Here is a 12,249-nt window from a genome sequence, read left to right as displayed (position 1 = left end):
TGAATTCCTCCCCTCCCTTAATACCAGACCAGGTGGTCTAATCCACTCCTTTACAGCGGTTTGGAGGACTGGAGGACTAGACCTTCTTTTGTGCTGTAGGGGGAATTTGCCAGCTCACAATTCCAAACATTATCCCTTTATATAGGGTAGGTCCCATTAGTAAGAACACCTAAAGGTTCTGTTATTGAGGGGGGTATGAGAACTGCAGAGTATTCCCATCGGGCACTTGCAGAGGATTTTAGAAACTCAAATATTCCAACAAAGGTAGCTGAGGAAAAACCAATGAAGCCTAGCTTTGTTGATACAACGATATTTGGTGAAAAATTGTATGAGAAACCAACCGGCCTGAACTGTGATACAACCTCAACCCCTCCACTTCTCCAAATTCCTCTATTCTTCACACACACACGCACACACACACACACACACGCACACACACACACACACACACACACACACACACACACACACACACACAAACTTGCTCTCATCTAATCCCCTCATAAACTTATTCAAGTTTAATCCCCTATTGATTTAGACAAAAACTTGCAGTGCAATTACCAACCTGGCAAATCCACAGAGTGCCCTAAAACTCCTTTGGAGAAATGAAAGAATAAAAAGAAAGAAAGAGGGCGTAATGAATGAACGAAAGAGGACTTTCGAGGTGGTTGACGGCTGAGATACAGTAATACCTTATGCAGTGAGAAGCTTTTTATCCTGAACTGGGGGGATTGGGGGGGATGGGTTTTGACCTGACATGTGTATTGTAAAGTTAAGCGGCCTAACGCGCCGAAAAGAGGACAGACATAAAGGAAAAGAAAAGAAATAATCTGTTTGAGAGAGAGAGCAGGAGGAGGGGTAGAGAGTGCAAGGGAGGGAGAGAGAAAGAGAGAGAGGGAGAGAGAGAGAGAGAGAAAGGAATAAAGAAGTGAGATTTAAAGGGAGGCAACAATTGTTGGCTTTCTGTGAGGTTTTCACTGCTAAGCCGGTTTGAGTAGGGATTTAATCGCTTCGGGTTCCTTTGTGCTTCTCTATCACTCCTGTCTGTTCCTGCTTTTCTACCACTGATTTAATAAGACTGCATCATATATAAAGTACCTTCAGGCGAACAACACAGAAACCCACACATACACACATATAAGCACATTCAACTCTCATGCTCACACACACATAGACACGCATACAAATGCTGAAAGGTGCACACACACACACACACACACACACACACACGCACCTACACAATGCTTGTTTGCAGGTGTACCTACAGGGGTGTTGTTTACAGCTATGGGTCTTTACTAAGCTCCAGAGGAGTAATTCTGGCAAATGTACAGACGCTCATCGGGGAGTTTTGTATGTGTGTATGTGTGTGTGTGTGTGTATAAGTGTGTGTGAGAGAGAGAGTGTTTGTCTTTGTTCCTTCCTTGATACAGTGTTACATCCCGAACAGCTAGTGGTGCTTAACAATCACATGCAGAGTGCCACAGGATCACAACCTATCGTTTTGCCTCACTGCTCTACTTTTTTGGTGTGGAAAAGTCAAGCTAAAAACGAGCCAAAACGAGCCCCAGCAACACTTTGTTAGTGTGTGTTGGTGTGTTTTCTCTCTGTCTGTGAATCATCACTATGAGTGACTCATTCATTATAAGTGATTCATAAATGGGTGAAATAGAGGTTGATACTACAGTTCAAAGTGTCAAGTTTGAGATCAACCTCGTTTATTCTCTCTCTCTCTCTCTCACACACACACAATTAATATCTATTTATACACTATTCTCTACTCTATCTTTGGACAGGCAGGTTTTATTAATCCCTGTGGGATACTGGGATGTGGTCAGCAGCATTATAAGGCATATTAAAGAAAAAATAAATCACATGGCTGGACAAAATAACGGAAACACCAAACAATATATGAAACTTGATTACTTAATCAGGAGTAAGGCAACACTTCGCCTTCAGAAGAGCTTTAATCCTCCTTCAAATGTTGTCATACAAGCCCTGAAATGTGTAAAGGGACATACTGGACCATTCCTCAGGAAGGAAAGCATAAATACCAGCAAATACAGTTTTTGTTGAGACTGTGTTAATGAAATGTTGATTCAATTCTCTTTGCCAATGCAGTTTGTCCACATTTTTGACATATGTTGACATGATTTTCAAGACTATATCCCTTGCCACATTAAATCATTTTGTAGTTTTTGTAACGCACCTTGTGATGCACCTGTACTTTTGGGCACCGATTATTTGACCTGCTATTTGGAACTGCTTTATTTGCCCCATGTTGCTTTGTGTCTTCTCACTTCAAAGTTAAAGTCCTTTTTCATGTGGTGTTTCCATTATTTTGTCCACCGTGCATGTAATAATATAAATTTGACTATTTCACAGTTCAGTCTGAAATGATGGTCATGGCTGCCACATTGACTGGGCGAGGCTGACACAGATCGCATGCTCTGTAACAGAGAGAGGGGGGCACAGTGGTACTTTGATTTAAGAGGGATGCTTTCAGGGTTTGTAAATGCTCGTTATGCCCCACTGGGCCCTATATGGCCGGGTTTATGACATCATCTCTGTGAGACGCCGACTGCTGTAAATAACACCGCGAGAGAGAGGAATGGAAAGAGGAGGCGGCAGGGAGACAGTGAGACAGAAAGAATGAGAGAGTGAATTTGACACCTTGAGATGACATGTTCATGTCTGTCTCGGAGCACAGAGGGTGTGTGTGTGTGTGTGTGTGTGTGTACATGCATGAGACAATGTGCGATGTGTATGACAGAGATAAACATGTTTATATTTTCTGTGAACACAAACACGTGTATCCCTAAATAAGTGAGTGCGTTTTATCATCTATACACTTTAATATTGCAACTCAACCAAATTACAAGCCAACCAGGCATGATGAACAGGCAGTGAGGGCTGATGAGTGCTACAATTGGATTACCTGGCATTATTGGACTGGGGGCTGTTAATATATTATCATTAGAGGGGCAAATCACTGTGCTCTAAAAAGTGGAGGGGCCCAATTTGTTTTCCTTGTTATGCAAATGAGCTGTGAACACGGAGCTTTTGATGAAAAATGAACTAACAACCTCCTCCAATCACATCAAAGGACATCCATCACAGGGGGGAGGAGCGGCCCCAAACTCTTCTGGATTAATTTCCTACTTTCTTTCTTTGTTGGTGTGTGTGTGCTTGAGTGTGTGTGTCCGACCTTTCTGCCATACTATCCCAGATTCTACAGGCAATAAAAAAAGATATCTAATTTGCATTGAGGCCAAAAAAACTGTCTCTGCCTATAGTACGCCTTACTTCATTACAAAACTCAACCTCTGCAGTTACCGTCCCACATTCCAAAAGTATTGCAATTCTGACCCAGAAGCCAGAGGGTCGAGTTCAGAGGTCATGGTCTAGTTCCTGTAGATTCCCATCCAAGCCATGTATTACTGGATCGTCGGTGAAACAAATCTGAATATCTATAATGTGTTTTTCAGCCTGTCGTGACGTTTACATACATGTAACTTCACATAGTTGGCTTCCTTCACGGACTGAAAAATGGTCAGAATGTTTAACTTGAATGTTAACAGGACAAGACAGAGACAAGACAGACTGATGGCATCTCAAGCCAATGAGCTGCACTGTGCAAGTGCCTTGATAGCCTGTGTTTATCTGTGGAAACGTCATATAGCCCCGCAGGGATAGTGCTGAAAGTTTCATCTCTGTTTCGGAGTCAGAAGGTCACAGACTGGCTGGGCAGGATGAAACAGCTAACAGCTTTAATGATTAGCTTTCACATCTCAGACAGGCACCGTGCAGCGACTGTGACTCAGCAAAAGACAAAGGCTTTTTCTCCTGGTACTATTCTCTCTCTGTCTTTGTCTCTTCCTACCTCTCTAACCTTTAAATGTTTGTCTCTCCATGTAGCTCCATTTAATCAATGCCACTACATCTCTGTGTGTACTACTTCTCCATCTTTCCCATCTTCTCCCGCATCTCAATCTTTCCTGTCTTCCCTACATCTGTCTCTCTGAACTTCCTGAGTGTTTGTGTTGCTGTATGTGCCAGCAGATAGCTCTAATGGGATGCTGCTGGGTGATAACAGCTAACCAATATGTGCTTTCTATTAAGAAGCGGGCCTAGCATCCTGCCAGAATCTCTTACCAATGTGTAGGACACACAGAGCTATTGATTTGGGACAAACCACATGTCCACACCACTGTGTGGGGGAATTAAATTAGCTGCTCTGGTTGTTCTGTGATTTCTATGAGAGGATATTGCATGTAAAGATCTTGTTATACATGGTTTAGTTGATCTGAGAGGTGGGCACCACCAGTGCAAGACATTGGATAATTGTATTCAATTACTATCCAAACAAACCATGAAGAAAGAAAAAAGATTGCATCATTTGTAACGATATGAGACAATCCCGGCTTTTGTACACATCAAAGAATAGACCATTTAGAGAAGCCCAGAAATCAAAGCGAACGAGCATTCAAATAACAGTCATATAAAGCTTGACTGGGGCTATCTTTTTGTGGCGAATTAGACATCAAACGTCTATTCATTTGGTTAGTAAACAGTGCTGTTGTGCTGAGCTGTTTGACTGACTCGCGACGACACTTTATGAGAGAGCGAGCTGAAAGGATTAGATTGGCCCTGAATAGAAACTAATCTGCACTCTTGTTTCTCCCGGCCTCTGATAAGGTGACACAATTAGAGTGCGACTGAGGAGGCAGGGAGGGATTTTAGCCCCTACAATTGTTGCTGACGAGGCTTTCATGGCCATTCACAACCAGATGGCCTTGTGGATAATATATTTCACAAGACAACATTTCTCATTTAGCCCCATTGATGATTTAATTGACTACAATGTTTAGATTTAGTAGATGACCAAACTGTCCTGTACAGTATGTGTACACAGGTCATAAGTAACTATGGAAGAAAATCCAACATATGTATTAACAGCTGAACTGGGCTCACTCCAGGGAATGTAAGGTTTCATGATGTATGGTCACCTCACTGTAACCCTTGTGCCATAACCTACTATGCCAGAGGTCTTGCTGTCAGAGTGGCTCCTGGATGTCTCCGAGATGTCTATGGAAGCTCTAACTTAAGAGATAATATGTTGCTTTTACTCTACTTTGGTGACCTGTTTTAATGTCAGCACATTCTGTACATCCTTGGAAGATACATAAAGGACTGGTTAAATCTGTACGTAGTGTACATAGCCTCCTGCTGTGTGCATCTCTTCCTCTCATGAGACTCCTTTTAATAAATATATATTCAAGTAAGACGAACCTCTGACTCCAGAACATTTCTTGAACAAATTGGATCCCAGCACAGCAAAACACGTGTAAGTACAAATTTTATTTGTCTTGTCCGGGTGATGCTTGACGGGATACAAAAAGAACTAGCACTCGAGTGAGCTTTTATGTTGGGGGGGCCCCTCTGTGTGAGCTGGTATCTAGGAAACTCAATAAGGAGCTAGGGGGATGAGCTTCATCTAGGAAACTTAACAGAACTAGATGGAAAAGCCATACCTATGAACTCAGTGGACTAGAATGCAGCAGCTTTATCTTATTTGATCTTATTTGATAAGATAGTAAGACGAACCTCTGACTCCAGAACATTTCTTCAACAATAACCATGATCAACATGTGTGATGAATTTTAACAGTTCTAATTCACTACAGACCCTCTCACATGTAGCTGAACCATCTCATGTAAAACAAGCCATAACACTTCCAACACTTATAGAGACCACTAAGCATAATAATCAACAATGTCAAATGCCAATTGCTTCTGCGTGAGGGTCATAAAATGTATGATGTAAATGGCTGTGTAAACTTGGGGCTGGGTCCGGTACTACAGAAAAATTTAAAAATATTCAGTGCCAGGTCCTTAAGTGGTTAATCTTAGATCATCTTTCATCCAATCACCACAATCTGTTGTTTGACTAAAGTGGCTGCTGATTGCCTCACTAGGTAATTACAAAGTTGCCCAGGCGTCACGACACCTTAATCTCTCGGTTTCCTCCTAGTAAGTAATGACACAACATTGCAGAAACGGTCCATGGTCTGGCTACATTTCACTAAAATTGACGCTGACAGTGTGTGTTGCAGTATTTGTGACAGGAAAATAACTGCCATGTCCGACAACACCTTGAACCTGATGAAGCACTTAATAGTGCACAATGTTAACTTGAGGCAAAAGAGCTGTCCTGTTTTTACAGCAAGAAAAAAATGGCAAAGTGATTTTCTCTGGCTACATCAGTAAAAATTCAGTCTGAAATTACCTGCTGTATTCTGAGTTAACTCTGACATCCTGGGGTCATTTTAATCCTGTCCGCATCGACTTCTGCGGTTTCATGCAATTACCAATTTGCGCACCCTGCATCTGGATTACAAGAGCGGTATAACCAATGGCAGGGTAGAGCAGCATCACTCTTTAGAGTAGATGACACTTTATTGATCCATGTCTGGAAAATAGTATAAATAAGTAATAGGATTCAGCAGGGAAAAAAGAACAGAATATAAACACACAAATAGAATATAAAATAAGGATAATAAAAGGAGGATATAGTGCATTTAAGTACTGTTTGGTGCCAAGAAAAATAGACAAAATAGTGGAAAAGAGTACAGGAGCTGTTGCATCTGGCATTAAAATGACCACTTGAGAGTTTTGCCAGTTTTGCTGTACTGTGGGTGACACTGTGTGGCACATTCACACTGTGTGTCCCTGGATTACCACGGTCCCCCAGTAAATTATTCTACCGTCCAGATGACTAGCTGAAATTACTGATGTGCATGGACAAAATCAAATTACCGACTTCCCCTGGTAATACTAATGCCGTCCGGAGAGGGCTATAGTTATCGGTTAAGCTATTAAATAGTTTAATAGTTATATGGTCTTTAAATCTGATAGTTTTATATTGTTAAAGTGAAGAAGAAAAATAAAAACATGTTAGATTGCACACTTAAGAATTGAAATGATATTCCTTTTAGGTGGGAAAACTAAGAGCAAAATTATATAACAGTCAAAAAAATGTTAGCTATTGCATTACACAATAAGCTTTTATTCAACATAGGTATTGAAAAAAGTAACATTTTGGTACCGGTATTGAATTCAAGGTACCGCTATCAGTACCGATACCAAAAACTTTCAAACAATACCCAGCCTTAACTATCCATTCAAGACAAAAATAACAGGAATTCAGGGAGTTCATGGATATAATTGGGAAAACAAAAAAAGACATAAAAATACAAACAAATCTTAGAAAGCACATCCCCAAGAGTTATGCAAAGCCGCATGCAAAGCAGCACAATGTCATGTCAATGGAAAATAAGCACAAAGACTACAGTGAGCAAAGTCAACATCAAACATATTCTTTGGTACTTTGAAGAGACGGCGCCAAAGTATAATTCCAGGCTTGATCCCTTGTGCCCGAGGCTAGTCCGGGGTATCGGCGGGGCGCGGGCTGCGGGGCTCAGGGGAGCGCGGAGAGAGGATATACAGGAGAGAGGTGTGAGAGGGTGCAGATGTGTCGGGCCGTGTGAGACTTTAGGTGTAATGCATATCAAATGTGAGGCATGGAGAAGGTCAAGCAGGCTGGGAAATGAAAGCTATTAAATTCTCGCAAAGCCCAGGTCCAGTCATCCTCGGCCCCATCAGCCTCCCGTGTCACTGGAGGGAACACAAACGTGCACATAAGCACGCACACACACACACACACACGCACGCACCCATCAGACTCAGGCCTCCACACACACACCCAATACACAGTCAGCAAATACACAAGTATGTATACACCAAAAATACACAAAATCTCAAGGATGCGTGCATATACCTTCACACACATACACACACAAGCAACCTCCTACAGTATAAGCTGGTGAGTGTTGAAAGTAGTACACAACTGGGTTTCTTCCATTACAGTGTTATGTGAGGTAAATCAATGCACTACAAACAGGCGCTCTGCAGTTCATCTGAAACCCAATTACCATACTACCCATGGATCATCACACACTGTATGGAATCCTATACATACTAATAGCCTGAGGCCATATAAGTTACTGTATAGCAGGAGCTGACATAGTGTGAGAGATTCAGTCAAATGACACACATTCACATTAAGCCTGGCTACATCTCTCACTCACTCCCAACACACACACACACACACACACACACACACACACACACACACACACACACACGCCCCTCAGTGTGTCCTAAGCCTCCCTGTGCTATCATTAAGAGTGGTGGTCCACAGAGCAGAAATCAGCATGGAGGGGCCAGTGGGAGAGTCATTACCTGGCCCACTGGCCATGACCCCCTGTGGACAAACACACACACACACACACACACACACACACACACACACACACAAAAAGTCAATGTCTCTCATATATACAAACACATACCCAGAGACATAGAATTTGCGGAGTGGCTGCCCCCGGGTCTAGACACCTCTGTGCCATTCCCCTTACATTCTTATATTCCACCACTACAAGAGTACCGGCTGAGCGGAAAATTACAGAGTAACACTGCTGCTGGGAGTTTGCATTATGAGAAAGAATGATCTCTGGGAAAAATACAGAGAGAGGGAAAAAAGGAGAGAAAAAGAGAGAGAGAGATAGCCTGAATTTGCTAATCCATGTTCCTTAACCTTTTTTAATACTCTGAATCCTATTAGTGTTCATATTTTCCAACATCCTCCATAACAAACCTTATATTTCACTCTCTCACACACACACACACACACACACACACACACACACACACACACACACACTGGGATAGGTGGTGATCGTCAGCATCAATATGGCCCTGCGGGCAAACAAGCAGCGGCTGTTTCTCTCCACTGTGACTTTTGGTGCCTCCGCACTCCGCACACAATTTTAGCAGCTGTCAAAAGCCTTGCCACCGACTTCCTTCATCTGACACGCACACGCACGCACACGCACACACACACACACACACAGACACAGACAAACCATCCCCTGGCAAAGCCATCTAATGGTGGGTTGGCATATTGGGCCGTTTATCTGGCATATGTGACGCCACTGTTGCCCCTGTAGATGCCATTAGGCCAGGTCGTCTATATTAAACAGCTTTGTCTGTCTGACTCGGATGTGTGTGTTTGTGGTGGGGGTGGGGGGGTGGGGGGTAAAGAGGACGATGACACAGCAGAATTGTCATTTAGAAACTTTCCTTTTATGAATTCTATCTTGTTAATATCTGAAACACTTGAGGTTTTGCTCGTAAGGAATCAACCACACATTAGGCACTTTACGAAAAAGCATTATAATGACCTGAAAATCACATTATACAATGCATTATGTATCTCAGTGTGTGTGTGTGTGTGTGTGTGTGTGTGTGTAAAGGCACATAGACAGGAAACTTTTAAATAAATGAGAAAGTTCCAAGATTTCTCATTATTTTGACCCGAAGATGCCAAAACTGAATTAAAGCGATGAGCTTAGCTGGGGTAAGACAGCCAAAGGACATCAAAGCTAATACTGGAATGATTCCAAACAGCTCATATATCACCGTCCCATTTATTACTACATCGAAACACAATCTGACCTCGCATTCATAAAATTACAGCCCAGCAACTGACAAGGGAAAACAATGGCCTATCATTGCACCGCATCTATTTCCCAAGGTATTTCAGAGGTGAGGTTGCCTGTTTGATGATGTTTTCATAACTGCCCCTGAGGGTGATGGTACAGGACACTAGAGGGCTGTTTTTCAATGGAGTCTCAATGGCACACTTGGCTTTTATCTCCCATATATTGTGTTATGATCCTGCATCCATATAGCTGTAGACAGCAGCATATGATACTATTGATCCGGCCGGTCAATATCCAGCCTATGGAGTGTGTTTATTCACAGCCACAGGCTAGCTTTGAATTCTGTATGAGAGGACACAATGCAAGTGCACTTGGTTTATCATTTTCTATAGCTGCTGGCAGAAAATGGGGGTACTTAGATGTATTTTTTCTCTCCTTCTCTCCTATTGGTTGTATGTTTCTAACATGAAGACATGAACATTATGGGGTAAATTTCTGACCAATGCTTTGATCCTAATCGACACTAGCATCATGCCCATTCAAATGAGAGGACACATGCCTGCTGAGATATTTGTTATCTAACATCTCTCAGATTCTCAGATTGCTTTTCATGTGTAATATTTAGCCATAATTATTCTAATTAATTTCCATTCTAATTTATTGCTAATTCTACAGTATATTCACTATTGATTTTCATTGTGGACACTTTTGCGTGAGTCAGTACCACATCAAACATCTTGGGCACACAGTGCATGTGAAAAGATATACCATACCTCAATACCATATCTCTACTCCCAGTTTATCTTCGCTTTCAAGTAGCTTGCATTTCCATCCAAGTGACCCACAAGCTTTGCATACAGCAAATTCATAAAGTGCCCAGCTTGTGAGTGAATTCATTATAACAACAGAGGGACAAATACCGATGAGACTGAATCGTCTTAGCCTGTGTGAGTAATCTAAGTGACAATGCTATCTGACATTAATACTGAAGCATCAATGGGGATTACCGTGGGATTATATAACATGGTTGTTATATGCTTACTATGCTGCTGTTGCCATAGCAACAGCTATGTGACGGGGGATGTGAGGTGACCTGTGTAAGTACATTCTCCTGGAAGTGCTCTCTCTCTCATGGTGCCATTAGTCAAGACGGTGTGTGTATGTGTGTGTGTGTGTGTGTGTGTGAGTGTGGGGGTGGTGCAAAACAGAAAACATCAGTGACATAGTCTAAATGTCCTTGTGTGTGTGAGAGTGCATGTGTGTGTGCAAGAGAGAAAATATCAGTAGTATAGTCTAAATGTGCTTGTGTACACTTGTGTGGGTGCATGCATTTGAGTGTGTATGTGTTTGCATGCATGCGTGTGCCTGGGTGTTTGTGTGTGTGTATGCGTGTGTTTACTCTCACATCCTCAACCTGAGTGCCTGCTCCTGGAGCTGAATTTATGCTCTCCACCAAGACATTTCTCATCGTGCCTCTCTCTGTGAATTTATGTAACCTCACTCTCGCTCTCTCTTTCCCTCTCACTACCTTCATCTCATCTCTCTTTTTCTGTCCTCACTCTCCCCCTCTCACCGCGTGGAATATATCACCATATATCTTCACTTGCTTTGACTGTCAACACTTTTTCTCTCATTCATCCTTTCTCTCCATCTCTCTGTCTCTCTCTCTCTGATGTCAGTCCCTGTGTCTGGTTCATGCTCTGCCAGACAAAAGCAAGACACCTTTCACACTGTGTGTGTGTGTGTGTACGCGTGTGTGAATGTCCATTTCCCAGTGTCTATGCTGGTGTATCCCAGTGTGTGTGGTGGGGTGACAATGGGTGACAGTGAGCAATGGTTCTGACTTCTGAGTGTGTGTGTGTATGTGTGTGCGTGCATGTGTTTGCATGCGTGCTTGTGTGTGTGTGTGTGTGTGTATGTGTTGGGGCTAGGTAGATTGGTTGATGTGTGTGTGTGTCTCAACACCATGATGGTGACAGTTGAGAAGGAACCGGGAGGTGCAGCACTCCGTTCCGTCCTGATGCCCCTGTCACTTCTTGGCCTTGTTCCCTTCCCTCAACTTCCCGTAACACCCAGCGAGAGAGGAGGAGGAGGGAGGAGGAGGAGGGGTAAAACCAGTCCCCCGTACCCAGGGGAGGGCCATGCTCCCCTGGGTGCAGACATCAGAGTGCGTGCCCTGGATGCAAGGATCTCCACATCAAAGAAAGAACCTTGACTAAGTTTAACTTTGAGAGTCATTTTTCAGTACTGTTAACTACAAAAGCCAGGTCTTCCACAAGGTGACATTAGGCTAAGCAGGGCATTGTCATGGCTGAAGCTTAACATTTGGCTTTAATCCAAAGTAGGTTAAGTTGTTATGCAAGAGGTCAAGTGAGCTGTAACAGACTGGACCCTACAGATGTAATGTGCCCCTGGATGCCCTGTGACCTCTGTGCCAGCTGCTAAGGTCATCTCCCATTAGTTTAGCTCACTCTGGAGGCAGCATGGCCACTGATATGAGCACACAGCTAATGTTTTCACTTAAGGTGGCTAGCCAAATGTTGTGTCTCTCCCTGTTGGGGGAAAAGCTTTCTGAGGGTGTAAACAATGTCTTTCCCTGCCAACAATATATTTCAGAGCACTCTTGCGAAAGCCCTGGCTAACTCCAGGGGGAAGCTAGCGGACACTGCAACCAAACACAATGGGTC

General features: G+C 42.9%; 1 protein-coding gene across 1 annotated transcript in view; it reads right to left on the bottom strand.

The window, feature by feature from the left end:
• The window catches only part of plxna4 (plexin A4), a 251,739-nt gene that overhangs the window by 73,841 nt on the left and 165,649 nt on the right, over positions 1-12,249 (bottom strand). The gene's annotated exons all lie outside the window — the stretch shown is intronic.

This window comes from Centroberyx gerrardi, chromosome 24 (assembly GCF_048128805.1).
Source record: "Centroberyx gerrardi isolate f3 chromosome 24, fCenGer3.hap1.cur.20231027, whole genome shotgun sequence".
NCBI lineage: Eukaryota > Metazoa > Chordata > Actinopteri > Beryciformes > Berycidae > Centroberyx > Centroberyx gerrardi.
Note: the sequence above shows the minus strand (reverse complement) of the source record. Positions and strands in the feature narration are given on the sequence as shown.